Here is a 5,931-nt window from a genome sequence, read left to right as displayed (position 1 = left end):
GAATATTGTTATATCTGATATTTTTCTCACGCGTCGCATGCAAACTATATTTAGAAAGGAATAGGATTGTATTCAAGGTGGTTTACTAGTCCGAATGTTTAGCCGGTGTTAGGTTTAAATTTCAAAGTCAGTTGCGAAATATATACACAAAATTATTCACCGTGTTGCGGTTTGTCAATTTCTGAGCCCCAATTCTGCTATTTACAATGGCTCATGAATGAAAGAAAATTGGCTTAAAATGACACTTAGGTATTCTCTTAAGCATTTTTCCTACACATAAATTGGAAATTCAGTACGGGGCGGAACAATGACGGTCAATACAATTAATTTCCAATTATTGTGTTGGCAAAGAGAAAAGGAATAGTTTCAAATTTAATCCAATTCCCATTCATTTATTGGCCTTTGTAAATAGCAAAATCAAGGAATCAATGAAGACTATTTATTAACCATAGGTATATTGAATTGTATTTTGATAATTATTATTTAGGTACTTGCAAAAGAGAGGAGACTTATAAAAAGAGCTAGTGGCAAAGCAGCAAACTGGGACGATCACAGGTTAGGCTACGCTTGCTACGGTCGATCCTTAGATTGGTGTCCATTAAACTCATAATGAGTTCCTCTGTGTTTCGACAGGCACGGTAAATTGTGGACCATGCTTGTTAATAACATATGTTTGTTAGTCATTACAGGTAGCCAAAAGTTAGAAAGTCTGACAAAAAATCTAAGTAAGAGGTATCGGATAGGTAGGCAGTCCCTCCTAGTAGAACACTGGTCGTTAGCTGCTCATGATGACATACATTACTTACTTGTAAAAAGTACAATAACTACTTCTTTTTGTCAGAATATTCCAGTGTATTTCAGTTGTTTTTCCGTCTGAAATACACTCTTGTTATACCTCAGTACATAAAAAGGTTTTACGTTATCCAAGAGCCCAAAATATAGTTAAACAAGAGCCGTGTAGAGACTGGAGACCTTAATTGTTTTTTAATTGTAACTCGTCTTTTCTTATTTCTAACGACTGATATATTTTTTTTTTATTATTTATGTTTATTGTTTGTAAGGCTGTGTCACACGCGTGCGTGAATAAACGTATTTTCTTTCTTTCTTTCTTACCTTAAAATGCCATTTTACATATTCAAACGATCTTTGCTATAGCTGTATAAATAATATTTTATATTATATATCTATACTAGCTGTTGCCCGCGACTTCATTCGCGTGGTTAGTAGAAATTGCGACTATAACTTGAGATTTAAACTATCCTATCTCTCAAGTTGGATCGAACTGCACATGGTGTGCGAATTTTATTATAATCGGTTAAGTGGTTTAGGAGTCCATTGAGGACAAACATTGTGACACGAGATTTATATATATTAAGATAAGAATATTATTGTAAGTAGCATAAGTACAATAAGTTCAACTTAATTATTAAAATATGTATAAAATAACTGTCAGGTACAACTTAATAAATATCGATCAACAATTTGATATGTAGGTCGACATTTTGAAGCAAGATAATTTTAATCTGTCGAATATTGGTGTGTCGAGGATAACGACTAATATCTTTTATCTAGATCTTGTAGGAAGTGAACAATGTAACCCAGCCTTATACGTACAGGCTGACCTTAAAAAATACCTGAATTATTTTTGTTTCAAAGGTCCACTTGGCCTGACTAATGGGCAAATGCGTGTGATTATTAATATAAGTAAAATCATAACCATACAGTTTATAAGGATTTTTTTTAATAAAGATTAAATAATTTATCTTGTAAAATGTCATCTAACATCATAATATATCGATTTTAATATAATATTGCCAAAATAATTACAACAACTTCCAATAAATTACGAAAAATAAAAATCAAACGTTGTGTGAATTGCAAAAAGACTCCTTCGAGCCGGATTTGAACCAGCGACCTATGGATATCAACATTCATTACTCTACAGTCCACCGCTCTACCAACTGAGCTATCGAAGGCTTACGTAGTAGATTGAAATAGTCGATCATTTACGCGTAACAAAATTTACTCTATATTATCTGTATTCTATTTAAATAATTACTCTGAAAATTCCAAAAAAGAGCAATAGGCAAAGGCAGAATAGTTACTTTATGAAGACTGATGATATTCGAGCATTAGACCTCATTTAGAATAATAAGCGTTATGCGCTTTTGGTTTTGTAATTATTTATTTTTCATAACATTTTCAATATTTCATCCTTAAATAAATATTATAAAAATAATTTAACAAAAAGTATTTACTACAAAATATCTAAAATAATTGTCTAAAATTTGTGAAAAAACAGAATGAAAATACAAAAAGAACCGCCCCCGGGTGGGCTCGAACCACCAACCTTTCGGTTAACAGCCGAACGCGCTAGCCAATTGCGCCACGGAGGCAGATGTTCACATGAGTGAAATTACTAATTCCACCATTTTAATATTATATTAACGTAGAATTGTTATAAAACTTTCTTACAATGATAACATCAACATTCAAAAACCAATTAAATATTGCAAAAAAAATGTTTACAAAACTGCACCCATAAATTGGATGAAAAACTATATGTAAATAGTACATACATACCTATCTGCAATGAATATACATAGTTTTCTCTTTAGTTTATTGCTAAAAGGCATGACAACAACAGTCCAGTTATTACGATACGGTCGCGTTGACATTTCACGACTGTTAACCAACCTTTATGGACATGATACAGACATAATAACTTGTCAATAGCCTTTTATAGAAATAACTCAATTCTCTAACCTCGTTTAAAATTCCACGGATAACGTGAACATTAATTCAATTTTCAATACGTGATTTTTTCAATTTTTATTTTCTTTTTATTTCTAATTCTACTTTTTTCATGTAGTAGTGTAAAATATACCAAAAGACTAAGAGCAATAAGCAACGCTAGACATCATATTATACGTTAAAAGATTTAAAATAGAGCTCGATCACATTTCAAATTCAAACACCTAATTATCGTAAGAGCTCGTTAAACATTAGTACCTAGGCTTCATGAGTAGCAAAACAATTAAAAAAACAAAACTTATTAAAAAAATGAGCTTTAAACATCGTCATCATAAGTTCTATAAAAAACACATTTTAAATTTAGCAACTTATTAGAAATACCATAAGATAAGGCAGTGATCAACTATTTCCTCAGAATCGTTAATTTATGACACCCAATAAAAATAATCGAGCAAAATCAAAATGATGAACTCAAATGTTTTTAATGTTTCATAAATAACTAGTCTTTCTATAATTTAATTTCGCTATTTATTTAATGCTAATTGGAATTACAAAATTGCGATGTAGGCGAAAACAACTTTTCAAAATATGAACTATTTTGTAATTGTAAATGTGAATGTCACTACCTACAGACGGTACTTTGAACCTGAACCTGTTACAATCAAACCCGCACCTCACACAAATCCATACATAAAACCAGAAATACGCCGTGAGAAGGCTTTATTTTGAGGTTTTCATGTTTCAAATACCTACTAGTTTATGCATATTTTTTATTCATTGTTACATACATACCAGTTAGTCTTCTGTATGTTTCATAATTAAGAGCTTATTAAACGCCTACGATAACAAGAGGGTAACGTTTTGACTACAATTGAAAACAATAACAAAAATCTTTATCATTAAATAAAACGTCGCATCGAAAGACTGTACTTATCAAATCAGTAAGCCTATCATAAGTTCACAATAACAACAATTATATAACACACTCTAAAAACCCGTTTGTTACCTCGCTATCTCTGAAACTACTGATCCGATTACGAAAAAATCTTTCCTTTAGAAAGCTAGCTACTTAATTGTATTAAGTGTGAGTACGTAACACTTTCATTCACTTTAAAACAAGGCCCAATAGTCGAAGTGAGTCAGATCGCTAATGTTTAGAAAGCTTAAGGTTATGTAACAATGGATTCAGTGACGACGTACTTATCTCACTATCTGCTACACTTGACTTGAATGTGTCAACTGTAATTAGTAGATAGTATGTACATACTTCGTCACTAATCTTTGATTGGTTATGTTGTGACCGAAACAGTTCAAGAGGAAACATTGCAGATATGTATCGCAACAAGCTATGTATTGATGTACTTCAATAAATTAAAAGAGGTATTTAATAGTTTAACGCTTATAAAACCGCAATGTATATACAATCTGTGAGGATGGATGTAGAGGAAGATGGAGGTCAAAGAAAAATGGATGGTTTGTGTGAGAAGCGATATGAAAGAAAATGCAGTCGGGACAAGACCACAGACCAAAACAATGGAAGAAAAAATAAACGAGCCAGAGGCTTAAGAATAAACTTAATTAATTAGCTTTAAAAAAAACGACTCCTAAGATTTAAAAGACCCAAACAGTTCAATATTAACCAACCAAAAAAACTCTGACAACACACCAACTAAGATACACCTGACACCAACCCAAAATATCTCATCCGACATTTAAAACAGTATGACCTAAAGACCACCACATAAATAAAGCGAAGTACACACGTGCACACGGTCCACGGACGTCGGACAGACCCGGTCAAACAAGCCCCTTTTTCGTCCGCGTCCCTTTGACGTTGTGACCACACCTCCAACTTGCTCTGACGTAGGGATCGAGCGTGACTCTTCTCTGTGACGTCACGCCATTCTGACTGTTACCTAAGTCTGAAGATCAATGAATGACTGTGGTTCAAGCTTCCATGAAAGGAGTGGGTTTTGGAGATTAAATGTCAATGGCGAAATTATTCATCTTCCGGGAAAAACCCCTTGGGTAAGAAAATAATTCTATTGTTGTTTATTGGTTATTTTTAGTAATATAGGGTGATTACGGAATTGGTTTGTGGTATTTAACCCACACTATTAAGGCTTCCGAAGCCAACCATTAATAAAAAGACTTTCGCAATAAGGAATTTAATCACAAACACTAGGAAACAAATACTACCGTGCATTGGCGTTGTTGAAATATTTGGCAACATTTTAATGGTATGAACAAACATACCAAATATTACATTAGTAGATATTGAAAGATTCTAAATCATAGTGACCAAATAACAAAAACCTGTACATTACAAAGAATTGCTTTTTCCTCGTTTTTATTCGAAACTATTACGAATATATTATATATTACGAATATTAATTCAATTCCTGGTTTAAAACCAGATTTCGAATAGCCTCAATAAATTACGAAATAAAAGATATGGCACTCGTATGTTTAAATCATTATTATTTAGATTAAGAAGTTGTATTAGGTTGATGACTTTTATCATTTCAAAAACAAATCCGTAACCGAATCATTATTTCTGGATTAAATACATAATTTAAAGATAAAAATCCGTATATACACACCTAAAAACCGATATCAATTAACATGCCGAGTTTGATACCTAAATATTTAGTTACAAAAGTCCAACGAGAAAAATAATAACTATCAATCATAAGAACGATTAATTGAATTAATCAATTACAAACGTAACATTAATTACAACTTGCCAAACTACACCCAAAACTGACGTTTGACCTCAATTTGATATCAAACCATTTATAATCCCAATCAAAGATCACTCATTGTCATACACAAAGAACTATTTAGAAAAAGGCACGCCTTGCACTAGAGCAAAGGTAATAGTTTAAGCATGTTAACATTTGCATTGCCTTCACCTTTCCGTAGGGCACGAAACTGGGACACTAACCAATTATGTTATATCGTTATCGATACAAAGGACCGTTCACTTCCTATTTCAAGTCCGCTAAATCTTGATTGGACTTCAATTTTCGCAATAGGCCAACCTTTGACAGCGGTAGTATGCGTATGTATCTACCTGGGCCCCGATTCTGCTTTTTGACAATGGCAGATGAATGAATGGCAATTGGATTAAATTTAAAATTATTTCTATTCTCTTAAGCATTTTGCCGATACAAT

At 32.5% G+C, this 5,931-nt stretch overlaps 2 non-coding genes across 2 annotated transcripts; both read right to left on the bottom strand.

Annotated features, from left to right (window-relative positions):
• Positions 1–1,887: 1,887 nt before the first annotated feature.
• On the bottom strand, positions 1,888–1,976 carry Trnay-gua. The gene is given in 2 exon segments: positions 1,888–1,923; positions 1,940–1,976. It is a non-coding gene; the product is annotated as a tRNA-Tyr (tRNA).
• Positions 1,977–2,322: 346 nt separating this feature from the next.
• Positions 2,323–2,396, bottom strand: Trnan-guu. Its single transcript has one exon. It is a non-coding gene; the product is annotated as a tRNA-Asn (tRNA).
• Between the last annotated feature and the right edge of the window lie 3,535 nt (positions 2,397–5,931).

The sequence above is a fragment of the Trichoplusia ni genome, chromosome 13 (assembly GCF_003590095.1).
Source record: "Trichoplusia ni isolate ovarian cell line Hi5 chromosome 13, tn1, whole genome shotgun sequence".
Lineage (NCBI taxonomy): Eukaryota > Metazoa > Arthropoda > Insecta > Lepidoptera > Noctuidae > Trichoplusia > Trichoplusia ni.
This window is presented reverse-complemented; position numbering and strand designations above follow the sequence as displayed.